This window comes from Balaenoptera acutorostrata, chromosome 4 (assembly GCF_949987535.1).
Source record: "Balaenoptera acutorostrata chromosome 4, mBalAcu1.1, whole genome shotgun sequence".
Lineage (NCBI taxonomy): Eukaryota > Metazoa > Chordata > Mammalia > Artiodactyla > Balaenopteridae > Balaenoptera > Balaenoptera acutorostrata.
Genome location: NC_080067.1, coordinates 103,465,802 through 103,479,570, shown reverse-complemented (window position 1 = coordinate 103,479,570; position 13,769 = coordinate 103,465,802). Strand labels below are relative to the sequence as shown.

The following is a 13,769-nucleotide window of genomic DNA, read 5'->3' as shown; positions in this document are numbered from 1 at the left end:
TGATATTTAAGGTCTTTTTAGTGTAATGTTTGTTACAAAATAGTAGGCACTCAATGCTTAGTTCTGTTTTTCTAAATTTTAAAGGAGAGAAGTTAAAAAATTGTCTCTTTTTTTTTTAAATTGAAGTTTTATATATGTGAACATAGATATTTTCTTGCTAGATTAATGGAACTCAATAGAAGAAGCTTTCTTCACTTCTCTGGTCTGTGTCTTAGGAGGCATTTGAATGAGGCTGAACATCTAATGGCCTAGGATGCAGAACACCTGAGTTCTTATTCTAGCTTTTAATACTACTAAGCTGTGGGTGTGACTGGGCACCTGCTTTCTATATAATGTGACCAGTAGATTAGATGATTCCTAAAGCTTCTCATAGCTTTAAAATTGTATGATTCTATCCCCTCAATTGTCATCGCTACATCAAAGCCTTTTTTGACTGATAGAGTTAGTGGATAGCTGGTTGGTTGATTGGTAGCCAAGCCTTCCAATGAGCCCACAAACATGCTTATCTTAGGCACATACATACACAGCTTGATTCTCTTTCAGTTCTTCCTTAGGTTTACATTCTTTCTGTTTTTCTTCACTGAAAAGTTACTTGAAAGAATTGTTTATACTTGTTACCTCTACCTATTTATCACCAATTTCATCCAAAATCTCTTATAATCTAGTTTCTAACTTTTTTACTAGTCTGAAACTGCTTTAAGAGTCACAAGTTATTGTTTGTTTTTAGCTTTCATATGCTTTTATTGGAGCACTTAATACCATGGGTCATTCTGTACTTGAATGGCTTTCAGGAGACTAAATTCTCCTCTTTCTGCTACTCTGATGAATCTCTAGGTACATACTGTCCAATAGAACTTTCTGTGATGTTGGAAATGTTTTATAACTCTGATATTCAATATGGTAGCCACTTGAAATATAGCTAGTACGACTAACTAAATTTTTCATTTTAATTTAGATTGATTTAAGTCCCTTCATGTGGCTAATGGCTACCATACTGGACAGCGCACCTCTAGATCTTCCTCAAGTATGAGAATCCATAAAAATATATCCTCTTCTTTCTCTTCATTCTCTGCATTTGTAACCAAAGTACATCTCATTGTTTCAGGTACCATATCTCTGAAGATAATCTCTATCTTCACATCTCCTGGTATGACTTATCTTTTCACCTGTAGCCCTGTGATTTCCTACTGTTTATTGAGCAGTTTTGCCTGAATGCCTCATTTTAAAAAAATATAACACATTGTCCTCCCTCCTCATTCTCTTCCTTTGTATAATCCTTTTTTCTCATGATACCAGTATTACCTTGCTGGTTACCCATACTTGAAACCTTAGACCTTTTTGAACCTTTCTTTTTTCCAACTGTATCTACCCAAGTACAAGTAAATGTACCAATATACACATACATAAACACAAAATCAGCTGTGAAGTCTTGATGATTCTTTGTAATATCTTTTTAATATTTTTCTTCCTTTTCATGCCCCCTGCCACTTCCCAGTTCAAATATGTGAAAACACTTAAAAGCGTGTCTGACACATCGTAGGTGCTCAATAAATAGTTTCTTCCCTTCTTTTCTCTCTTTTTTCCATTTCCTTCATCTTTCCTGAATGCTGTATTAGCTTCCCCACCTGTAGTGCCTCTCTTCTATGTGTCACTTTGCACCTTGATACTAGATTATTCTTCCCAAAGCATAACTCCAATTTCATTCCTTTTTTCTTTCTTTCTTTCTTTGGTTGCGCCAGGTCTTAGTTGCGGCAGGCGGGCTCCTTAGTTGTGGCTCACCAGCTCCTTAGTTGTAGCATGCGAACTCTTAGTTGAGGCATGCATGTGGGATCTAGTTTGCGGACCAGGGATCAAACCCAGGCCCCTGGCATTGGGAGCACGGAGTCTTATCCACTGTGCCACCAGAGTCCCTCCAATTTCATTTTTGAGCTCAAAGACTTTTAGACTTACTCTACTTCCTATAAACGTCCCTGCCCACCCCCACATCCTTTCTTACACTTTGTCTTTTTCCTTGGTCCACATTCTTAGCAGTTAGCATTGTTTGAAATTATTTATTTATGTGACCCTGCAATAGGGCATAAGCTGCATGAGGATAGAAACTTTGTTCACTTTGTACTCCCAGAGCCCAGAAGATAGTCAGTATGATGGTTGATTTTATGTGTCAACTTGGCCACGAGGAACCCAGGTATTTGGTCAAATATTATTCTGGGTGTGTCTGTGAGGGTTGGTTGTTGTTTTTGTTTTGTTTTTTTGTTTGTATGTTTTTCTGATGAGATTAACATTTGAATCAATTCTACTGAGTGAAGCAGATTGCCTTCCCTAAAGTGAGTGGCCATAATCAGTTGAAGGCCTGAATAGAACAAAAAGATTGACCCTTCCTTGTGTAAGAGGGAACTTCAACTGTCTGACTACTTTGAGCTGGGACATTGATCTTTTCCTGCCTTTGGACCTGAACTGAAGCATTGGCTCTTTTTGGGTCTTGAGCTTGCCAGCTTTCACACTGGTATTTACACCATCAGGTCTCTTGGGTCTCTGGTTGTAGACTGCAGATCTTGGGACTTCTCAGCCTCTATAATTGCATGAGTCTGTTCCTTTTATAAATTTCTATATAAATTTCTGGTTCTGTTTTTCTGGAGAACCCTAAGTAATACCAATACATTTTGGTACTAGGAATAGAGTACTGCTGTAACAAATACCAAAAAATGTGAAAGTGGCTTTGGAATTATGTGATGGGTAGAGGCTGGAAGAGTTTTGAAGCCCATGCTAGAAAAAGCCGAGATTGCTGTGAAGAAACTGTTGATAGGTATAAGGACATTAAAGATGATTCTGGTGAGGGCTCAGAAAGAAAAGAGGCAAGCAGGAGACAAAGCTTCCATCTTACAGAAATACATGAATAGTCATGAACAGAATGTTGGTAGAAATATGGATGATAAAGGCCATTCCAGTGACAACTCAGATGGAAATGAGGGAGAGGTTATTGGAAATTGGAGGAAAGAAATCCTCGTAATAGAGCATCAAAAAACTTGACTGAATTGTGTTGTACATGAATTTGTGGTGAGAAGGACATCAATTTGGGGGGGCTGGGGGCCTCATTCCCTGTACCAAAACTTGTGTTAGTCTACTAGGACTACTATAATCAAATACCATAGACTGGTTGGCTTAACTAACAGAAATTTATTTCTTACAGTTCTGTAAGGTGGGAAGTCCAAGATCAAGGTTCTGGACAGTTAGCTTTCTGGTGAGGGCTCTATTCCTGGCTTGCAGATGGCTGCCTTCTCACTGTGTCCTCAGGTGATTTTCTTTCTTTTTTTTCCCTCACCAGAGGGGAGAGAGAGCTGCAAGCTCTTTAGGGTCTCCTCTTATAAGGGCACTAATCCCAGTGGACCAGGGTCCTACCCTCATGACCTCATCAAAAATATTCAGTGTATAGCAGGCACTCAATATAGTAGGCACTCAATAAAAATTTTTTAAAGTAAACTATATTAAAGAGTATCAAAGAAGGAAAAAGTGGCATTCAAGATTGAATAGGTAGAATGCACCTTAAAACAATATTGAGTGTCTACTATATGCAGGCTTTCCTTTAAAAACCTAAAATACTTTTTCTGGAACTTTCTAAAACATATCACTTTTCTTCTTGTTTTATAGAATTACATTTGTTCTACCTCATCGACTGGACTATAAGCATCCCAGGTCAGGATCTATGTCTGATTTATCTTGTGTCTAACACAGTGCCTAACACAGTGCCTGCTCTAATGCTGTATGTCAAAACAAGGGAATATGTTTTCTCTCTTTTCATTGGACTATACAGAAGTTTATATTTCTTTTTCACAGTTACCACATTGCCATAATTATTTGTTCTCATGTGTGCTCCCCATACTCAGTTTTGAGCGTCTGAAGGGTAGAGACCATGTTCTAGTCATCTTTGTACTCTCACATCTATTACGGGGCTGGGCATATAATGGGTATTTGTTAACATTTATTTATCTACCCAACATGATACCAGAAATGTGGTCAATGCGGAATAAAGAGTTGATGAAGTATTTGACAGTTTCCCGACTACTGCTTTACCTCCATTCCTGTTGCCAGCATTAATGGTCTGGTGCCACCACTGCCGTCCAATATCACTGGTATCAGCTGGGAAATCAACTCAGTTCCTGCTACTGCTGCCATCACCAGAAATAGTCTGCTTGCATCACCACCATCCTCATAGCTACTTGTTCCCAGTCCTAAGCATGCGGTAGTCACTGCTACCATCTCCACCACTGCAGCTGCTTTCACCAGGACCTGCTTGGTTTGTCCTTCATATTCCACTCATATATAGAAGTACTTGTTTCTTCTGAGCCCTCATGCTGTTAATTTTTCTCCAGTCTTTCTCATAATGGTTTCTGCCTTATTCAGCTTCCATCAGAGCATCAGTTGAGTGGGTGGTACTGCTTTGCTTCTCAGGGGGAATGGCACTTTAATGATTCAATCAAGTAGTTGCTCTTTTTGCTGTCAGAAGAAGCCTCTGTATTATCTTCAGGGAACAATCTACAATAACCCTAGATCCCTCTCCTTAGCTGTGACTGTTAGCTCATATGTATACTTTGTGCACTCACTTGCCACCTTTCTGCCCACTCACACAGATTCATAAGATCTTTCCATCCTCATCAACTTAGTTCATTGCCACCCACAAGAATCTATGTCATTTGCAAATGTAGAAACATTGCTTTGCACTTTAATTTATAAAGATACTGCATATAGGTTATACTAATTGTGCCCTGCACAAGGATGCTGGGAGAAGTGGGAGCTGAGATTCAGCCTGCACTTTGTTCATCACAGTCTAGTGTTAGGCAGTGCCTGCCAGGAGAAAGGTATTCCTTTTTCTGATTTGCATGAAGATGCTGGCCCATCACTAAGTGACCCTGGTCATGCAGACCTGATCTTTGCATTGTTCTAGCACTGAACCTGAGATCCTCTATGCTATGCTTCCCTATTACCTTTTGTTGTTTTTCCTAACCAGTGGAAAATTGCCTCAACTCCAGTAATGAGGAGGAGACTCAATTTTGTTAAATTTTGAAAAAATATAAAACCGTAAGAAGTGGTTTCTATACCTATCTTCCAGTTATCTATTGCTGCTTGACAAACTGTCCCAAGTGGTGGTGGTTTAAAATAACTATTTTATTACATCTCACAATTTTGTTGCTGAGGAATTTGGGCAAGGCTTGATTGACTCTTTTCTTCTGCTGGTGTCAGCAGAGTTTACTCTCCTGGTGGATGGCTGGTCTGGTGGGTTCAAGATGGCTTCATTCAGTGTCTGACACCTTGGTGAAGATAGCTTGGAGACTGGAATCATTTGAGACTATCAAGTGGAGCACCTTCTTGTGGCCTTTCCAGCATAGCAGTCAGGGTAGTCAGACTTATGTGACAGCTCAGGGTTCCCTGCTAGAGTGTCCTAAGAGTCCCAGGCAGAAGCTGCAAAGCTTTCCAAAACTTCACTTCTACCATGTTCTGTGGGTCAAACATGTTAGTAAGAACAGGACAGATTCATGGGGGAGTGAATTAGACTCCAACTCTCAATGGAAGAAGTAGCAAAAGTTGCAATTATTTTTAATCTACCATGATCTTCTACCAAGATTTAACCAAAGTTGTATTTTGCCATATTTACTTGTGATGCAATTAGAAAAACATTTTCATTATAGAACCTTGATAAAATAAACATCATATCTAAAAGTGAAATATTAGTAGTTTTCTTTTTGAAGTCAAGAACCAGTCAAGCTTTTCAGGTTTATTGCATGTTACTGAAGTGTGAATAAGACAAAAAGGGAAATTAAAGGATAGTGGAAACAAGTAACTTTTTAACATTTATTGACAATATGTCTCCATAGAAAAATCCAAGAAAATCTATAATCTAGGTCTAAAAAAATAGTTCAGCAACATTGTGGATAAAAGGATAACACGATTCTCAAATTGGTCCCTTGGGCTTTCTAAACTATTGGCTATTTTGTGATCCTCTTGTTCTTAGGTCTGACGGATGCCCTTTTGCTTCATTCTTCCTTCAGCATGGACAACTATATCAGGTCTTAGCTGTTGGTTGTGTGACCTCACACTTTCCACTTGGGGGTGGAGGACATCTTGTTGCCAATATTTGTTGCAGAGTTGTCCATGGGTGGTTTTTGTTTTGTTTTGTTTTGTTTTTTATTTATTTATTTATTTTTGGCTGTATTGGGTCTTCGTTTCTGCGCCAGGGCTTTCTCTAGTTGTGGCGAGCAGGGACCACTCTTCATCGCGGTGCGCGGGCCTCTCACTGTCGCGGCCTCTCTTGTGGTGGAGCACAGGCTCCAGACGCGCAAGCTCAGTAGTTGTGGCTTACAGGCCTAGTTGCTCCGTGGCATGTGGGATCTTCCCAGACCAGGGCTCGAACCTGTGTCCCCTGCATTGGAGGCAGATTCTCAACCACTGCGCCACCAGGGAAGCCCCAAGGGTGTTTTCATTTACAGTTGCGCTATTGGTTTTTATGTGGGGATTCAGAGAGATTGAAAAGCTATGCTATCTTCATTATTATCTTCCCGGAATACCTGTAGTTCAATAGCATTTTGATCTAGTCGCTACCCATTTGTGTAACTCCCACTGTTTTATATATATATGCTTCATTAAAGTTTTTCTTTTTAGTACTCTGAAGATTTCCCATTGTTTATTGACTCAAAATTTAATTTTTCCAATTTATTTTTCTAAATGTCATAAGTATTTTGCCACAATTCCCTTTAAATGTTTGGTGATCCACTCCTTTATTGTACGTCGCAAAATTTTGCCCCTATTAGAAGTGAGACTCACAAGAGTCTAATTCCCCCAGCCCAGTTCTTCTCTGGAGCACTTCTCATGGGGAGGCTTATGGACTCAAGTTAAAAGAAAGTGCTGAGATGCATCTATTTGACGGGCCTGGAGCAGTTCCTGTTTGCTAAGGTTTCCACTACAGATGCAAGAAAAAAGTGTCCTCACACTTTCCGTCTGTCTGATTGTGGCAGCCCAGATTGAATGGGGGAATACAGGAAAAAATTGCAACTCACAAATTAAAAAAAAAGTACTGAGGCACTACCCTTAGGCTCTGAAATTGCACTGTGAAATTAATAACTGGGAGGAAGCTTTTTCTGAAGTATAACACACTGGTGAGCTGAACTGATAAAGTTTTTTACATAGTGGTAAATTTTAACAAACAGTGTGTTCAATCTGTTATAGAATAATAGGTGCTCAGGGATCAAAAAGACCTTGAGAGGTCATACAATTAATAACACTGCTGGAGTCAGAGCTGCACAGAGTCCATCTCTGGCAGATGAGAATCAATGCTGTGTTTAAAGGTCTCTTGTGAAAGAGATGAGGTATTGTTTTATAAAAACCTATTACAGTATCTAAAAACTTTGACTCTGGTGAAGCCTACCATTGGCCAGAATCCTGCAGAACTCAGTGATGCTTAATGCCAAAGTAACTGGATATTTATACAACAAATATTCCAGTAGGCAAACCTCGAAAAACATACCTTATTTCCCTCACATATTTTTTACATCAACAGTGGTATATTTTAAAAATAGTTTTCATAATGTAAGCTACATAGCTTTTTAGAATAAAAAATGATAATTATGTACCTTCACGTACATGCTTTAGGACACTTGGTTAAGCAACAAGCAATCTGTGTCTTGATAATCACCTCAGAAGGCTTGCAAACTTCACAATGTAACTGGACAACGATTATGGAGATGGATGATTACATTAGGATATGTTGCCTGCAAAAGAACATTCTGACAGTCAAGACATTAAGTAGAACATAGCACACGGTTTCAAGCACTGCTTTCTGGCAAGTGAAAACTGTCTAAAAACCACTGACGTATTTTGACTACAAAAAAAAAAGAGAAAGAAAGGGAAAAAAAGAGATGTAGCAGCGTAGTTCTTCTGTGCATAGCATTTCTTTTCCAGAGTGAGACTGGCTTGGGCAAGCTTGAAAGCAGTGTGAGGAATAATTCTTCCCTTTAACTGTTAAGAAAAAAAATGAACTAAAAAATACATTACTATAACATATAGGGGCTGTGGAGAATGAAATAAATAAAGGGAGTGAAATAAAAGGAAATGAATGAAAGAGAGTGAAATAAAGGCAAAATCGTGTGTGCATTATTGCAGTCTTCTGAAGCAGCAAATGTGAAAGAGGGCCCTGCAAAGCCACTTCATTTTTACACAGGCCAAGGATCATTGTCACTGATCACCTGGGCACCCTTGATGTCTGATCACCTTATGAGAACACACACCACAAGTTTCCTACCCTCTAAGAGAAGGTAATTCCTTTCCTATTAAGTACCATAAGAAAATGGACAAACTCTAGAAAGCTGCAGCTATCTCAGCCACTTGACACTTTGCATAAACACTGGGCTTGGCAAGGCAGAGCATTAGAGCAGGGTCAAAAGGGCAGCTCCCTTTGGTCCCATGCCCCTGGCAGCATCTCCTCAAGGCAGGTGTCCAAGCCCCTGCCAGGGAAAGCTGGCGGCTGGGCTCCCAGGGTGTGGCATGGCCTCCTCTCACGCCCTGGCTTCCCAGACAGGATGGAAGAGCAGTTCTTCCCCAGCTGCCAAGACTTGACACCTGCTGCTGCTCCTTTGCTGTGCTAGGTTTGTTATAAGAACTTTAGGACAGGCAAAGTGGAGAGCCATCTTTCTCTCACACTTTAAAAGAGATGGGCTTAACTAGGGAAACAAATGGAGGTGGACTAATTTTACATAATGTAGACCAAATTCTTTTTCTTTTGGTGGTAAGTTTATATCTTGTTACTTTGGGAAAATTTTTGGCCCAAGGTTTGAAGAGTTCCCTTTCCTTCCTGCATTGGGGTCCCAGAGACCACCCCCAGTTTTGGTGGCTCACTAAAAGAACTCACAGGGCTCAACATGTACTCATAGCTAAGATTTATAACAGTGAAAAGATACAAAGCAAAATCAGCAAACTGAAAAAGCCCTTAGGTGAAGTCCAGAGGGAACCTGTCTCAAGCTTCCAAGAGTCCTTTCCTAGTGGAGTCACACATGACGTGCTTAATTCCTCCAGCAATTGTTGTTTTGTGACAACACGTGCCAAGTGTTTACCAGGGAAGCTCACTGGAGCCTCAGAATCCTAAGTTTTTATTTGATGCTGGTCATGTAGGCATGCTCTGCCTGGCAGGTACCAAAACTCCGGACTTTCAGAAGGAAAGCAGTTGTTCAGCATAAATCACCTTGGTTGTACAAGCAGCATAGGCCACTCTTATCAGTTAGGGAGTTTTTTTATCTTTCTTTCTTTTTTTATTGAAGTACAGTTAACATTCAATGTTGTGTTAGTTTCTGGTATACAGCAAAGTGATTCAGTTTTTTATATATATATATATTTATTGAAGTATAGTTGAATTACAATGTTGGGTTATTTACTACTGTACATACAGCAAAGTGACTCAGTTATATATACATATTTATATATATATATATAAATTCTTTCCATTATGGTTTATTACAGGGTATTGATTATAGTTTCCTGTGCTTACAATAGGACCTTGTTGTTTATCTGTTCTATATATATGTAATAGTTTGCATCTGCTACTCCCAAACTCCCAGTCCAACTCTCCCCTGCCCCCTCTCCCCCTTGGCAACCACAAGTCTGTTCTCTATATCTGTGAGTCTGTTTCTGTTTTATAGATAGGTTCATTTGTGTCATATTTTAGATTCCACACATAAGTGATATCATATGGTATTTGTCTTTCTCTTTCTGACTTACTTCACTTAGTGTGATAATCTCTAGATCCATCTGTGTAGCTGCAAATGGCAGAATTTTGTTCTTTTTTATGGCTGAGTAATATTCCATTGTAGATATAAACCACATCTTCTTTAACCATTCAACTGTCGATGGACATTTAGGTCGTTTCCGTGTCTTGGCTATTGTAAATAGTGCTGCTGTGAACATAGGGGTGCATGTATCTTTTGGAATTATAATTTTGTCTGGATATATGCCCAGAAGTGGGATTGCTGGATCATATGGCAACTCTATTTTTAGTTTTTTGAGGAACTTCCATACTGTTTTCCATAGTGGCTGTACCAATTTACATTCCCACCAACAGTGTAGGAGGGTTCCAGTTAGGAAAAGTTTTGTATCACTACAGGGGACTGGTTACCAGCCAAGTTCCCAGATAAGGGCCAACCTTGCAAGGAGGCCTTTCTAAGGATAGGCAGTCTCAGGCTTCTGTGTTACCTCTTTTCTGCAGAGTCCACCTTCTTGGCCAAGGCATTTTTAGAGCAAAATTATTTTCAGTAGGACCCCATGCAGCAGGGTTAAAGTATCCTGTAATATTGACTTTTGTTATGCCCTCTAGGGGTCCTGGATTTAGCCAATTTAAACAAATCCCATTAAAAATAAAGGTCATTCTTAGAAAGCTAGGTGGCTTTCTCCTTAAGTTTTTGTATTAACCTTTTCTTAACCTGGCCTGAGCCATCGATTCAAGCACAACACAATTCTGACTGGTAAGTTGACGCTGACCTGCGTGCCTTCCAGGACAGAGGCGGTCCATGATAGTCAAGGTACACACAGAGAGTACCCTTGGAAACAAAAAGTGTGCAACTGTTAAGTCACCCCAACGAGGACACACATTAGTCAGGCAATACAGGTTAACGAGGCTTCCAGTGTGGCTTCCCACTGTGGATCCTTCTGCCTTAAGGCTCTCTGTCCAGTCCAAATAATTCAGTTGAGTCCCTAGTTTTAAAAGGATTTCCAGAAGGCAGTCAGTTTCAATCAGTTTTGCTTGTCTTTGACATCAGTTCATTTGCCTCATGAGTGGGGACAACATCTACAGGTGTTCTTCATGGAAATTGAGGAGCTGGGGACAATCCCTGTTGTGTCACAGTCAGTGTTGTCAGGTGTGCTCATAGGCTCAGCAGTCAGTTTGAATTCAGGACCTTACAGCATCTTGGGAAGGCAACATTGGCATTCAGGAGTGGTTCTTTTTTTTTTTTTTTTTGGCCGTACTGTGCAACTTGCGGGATCTTAGCTTCCAGACCAGGGATTGAAACTGGGACCCCGGAAATGGAAGCGCCAAGTCCTAACCACTGGACTGCCAGGGAATGCCCCCAGGATCAGTTCTGAAAAACAGCAGTTATAAAAAACAGAAATCATTAATGCCCACCTTTCCCTGCATCTCCCAGGTGCTGGCTTTTTGTTTTTTCTGTGTTATTACAAAGTCAGTGTGTCTCATACAGTAATCTTAACTTTACATTTTTTTTTCCCAATCATTTTTTATTCTCATCTAGACCTTTCAGCAGGAAGTGTTTGGTATAAAGAGAGTGTTGAGAATTTAGCTAAGCTCCTCCATGCTGTTGCTGCCTCAGCATCTATTTTGTTTGGCCAAGCAGCCAGCAGTGACCTTAAACTGACACTAGTCCCCTCAGGCAAACCCATGCCCTAGATGGCAGCTCACAGAGTCACAAGGAAATGTAAGTTCCTGATATGACTTCCCCAACAGCCCTTGTGATCAACAATCTCCCCTGCTTCCCAGTGCCTTCCCCTTATATGCTCCTTAGATAAGACCAGTAAGACCTTTGTGGGATTTATCAGAACCCTGGCTCTTTTGGTTTGAATTGACCAATCAGGCCTTAGCCCGGGAACCACAAAGCACTCTACCCATAGACTCTAATAAAAACATGTTCCCCAGGTCCTGCTTCTCTCTGTCTGCACTCTGCCCTGACCTCCCCATGTGGTCCCTCAAGGCATGCCAGGTACTTCCTCCAGGACCTGTGAGTAATAAACTTCTCTATTTTAATTCCTCTTGTGATCTACTGTTGAGCTGCAGCTCACCATCTGATACCCTGCACTCCACTTAATAAGTATTAATTTAACAAACCCAAACAGAGGCATAGAAAAATTTACATAGAAAAACAATTTTAATAAACTTAGCCAGAAAGACACATCATGTTCAGGAACTGGTAGGACAAAATCCTGAATTTTCAAGAGTTTTCAGAATGTGTTTACATAACTCTGACGCCTGTCATCCTGATCGTTTATTCAGTAAATAGCCCAGAAAAGACCAGTCTCTGTCTGGGGACAGCTATGTTTAATAATCAAAATTCCTAACTAAGAAGAAATGTGAGTGAAGTAGAATCAGGTTATCAGTCCATTGTAAATTTCAAGTAATCTTAAAATCCAGACACAAGTCAGCAGCAGTGAGACATGCCTGGGAAGGGGATGAGAACCCTATCTGTTAGGAGTGGGTACAGAGGTCCCACTCCCCGTAACGTGCTCTCTCCCAACTTGGAGCTTTCAACAAGAATCACAAGTTAGGTTTCTTGTGATTAATCATCTCAGATGCAATTAGTTTCTGCATTATACAGATAGAGCCACTAGAAGCTTGGTTTCATATGGTCCCATCAGAGAACAAGCACTTTCCCATGGGCATCTGCAAGAGACCTGTGTGGTCCAGTCAGCATCCATAATGTTTTTTATAGTTTATGGCCCCATAAGGGGGGAGGGCCTTAAATCTGCAATAGTCCCAGAGTCTGAGTTCTGTTCATTGAGCCTATGTCTGCTTTTAGAGGTCCATCACAATCCTTATGGACCAGCGCAATCATGAGGTTTCATCCTACTGTTAGGTCCAGGCAAACAGGATTTCTGAATCCAGGATTCCAAAAAGGACTTTTCTTCTTTAGCAGCAACAAAGCCAAGAGACTACTGGGCCAGACAGTGAGGTTTCAAGTCCTTCTAAGCCCCTTTTATCTTGTCAAACTTAAAGTCCAAATTGACCCACTCAAAAACATGCACATTAGGCTGGAAAGTCATCAGCCTCTAAGGGTTAGACATTTGATTTTTTAAAAATATCTTTATTGGAGTATGATTGCTTTACAATGTTGTGTTAGTTTCTGCTGTACAACAGAGTGAATCAGCTATATGTATACATATATCCCCATCCCCTCCCTCTTGAGCCTCCCTCCTACCCTCCTTATCCCACCCCTCTAGGTCATCACAAAGCATCGAGCTGATCTCCCTGTGCTATGCAGCAGCTTCCCACTAGCCATCCATTCTACATCTGGTAGAGTATATATGTCAGTGCTACTCTCTCACTTCGTCCCAGCTTCCCCTTCCCCCACTGTGTCCTCAAGTCCACTCTCTACATCTGCATCTTTATTCCTGCCCTGCCACTAGGTTCATCAGTACCTTTTTTTAGATTCCATATATATGCGTTAGCATATGGTATTTATTTTTCTCTTTCTGACTTACTTCACTCTGTATGACAGACTCTAGTAGACATCTGATTTTATAAGAACTTATTAGCAAACTAAAACCTGCCTTTTAAAATGCAAAAGTTGATTTTCCTGTGGAGATTTTCTCTCCTTTTATGTTGTCTACCTTTTCCCATAGACTCCAACAGGCAAAAATCTTAGCAAAAATAATCAGTTGTGAGATTTCGATACCCAAAGAGTTTAAATTTTAACCCATCCACCAGCAGCAAAAAGCAAGGAATTTATGTTCTACTAACACCTTTTATTGGGCAGCTTTCCCTGACTGCAATAATCCCTCTAACCTGTATGAAATTATAAGCATATAGTATTTTACATTTATTTTTATCATACATCCAGAAGCAATAGCCACAAAATAAAAAGCCATTTTTTGAAAGTCTCTCTCTCTTTCTCTCTCTCTCTCTCTTTTTCATTGCAAGTTTACACAATCCGCTAGCAGTAAACTCAATGCTTTCAGGATTGACATTACAGCTGCTTAGAGGTCCCAGCTGGAATGCAAGGGGCTGCCGT

At 40.3% G+C, this 13,769-nt stretch overlaps 1 protein-coding gene and 1 non-coding gene across 6 annotated transcripts in view; both read left to right on the top strand.

Moving 5' to 3' along the window:
* Nucleotides 1–13,769, top strand: part of LNP1 (leukemia NUP98 fusion partner 1) — a 37,432-nt gene that overhangs the window by 2,080 nt on the left and 21,583 nt on the right. For 2 of the 5 annotated variants that reach the window (XM_057545546.1, XM_057545545.1), the window contains exons 2-3: nucleotides 3,188–3,291; nucleotides 3,646–3,690. The exons of 1 other annotated variant lie outside the window; for it this stretch is intronic. The gene's annotated coding sequence lies outside the window, so the exon portion shown is untranslated. Of the gene's footprint in view, nucleotides 1–3,187; nucleotides 3,292–3,645; nucleotides 3,691–11,680; nucleotides 11,763–13,769 lie in introns of those variants that run through there. 2 more of the 5 variants (XM_057545547.1, XM_057545548.1) reach the window with 2 other exon arrangements.
* LOC114236067 (small nucleolar RNA SNORA31) lies at nucleotides 6,900–7,030 on the top strand. Its single transcript, XR_003622105.1, has one exon. It is a non-coding gene; the product is annotated as a small nucleolar RNA SNORA31 (small nucleolar RNA).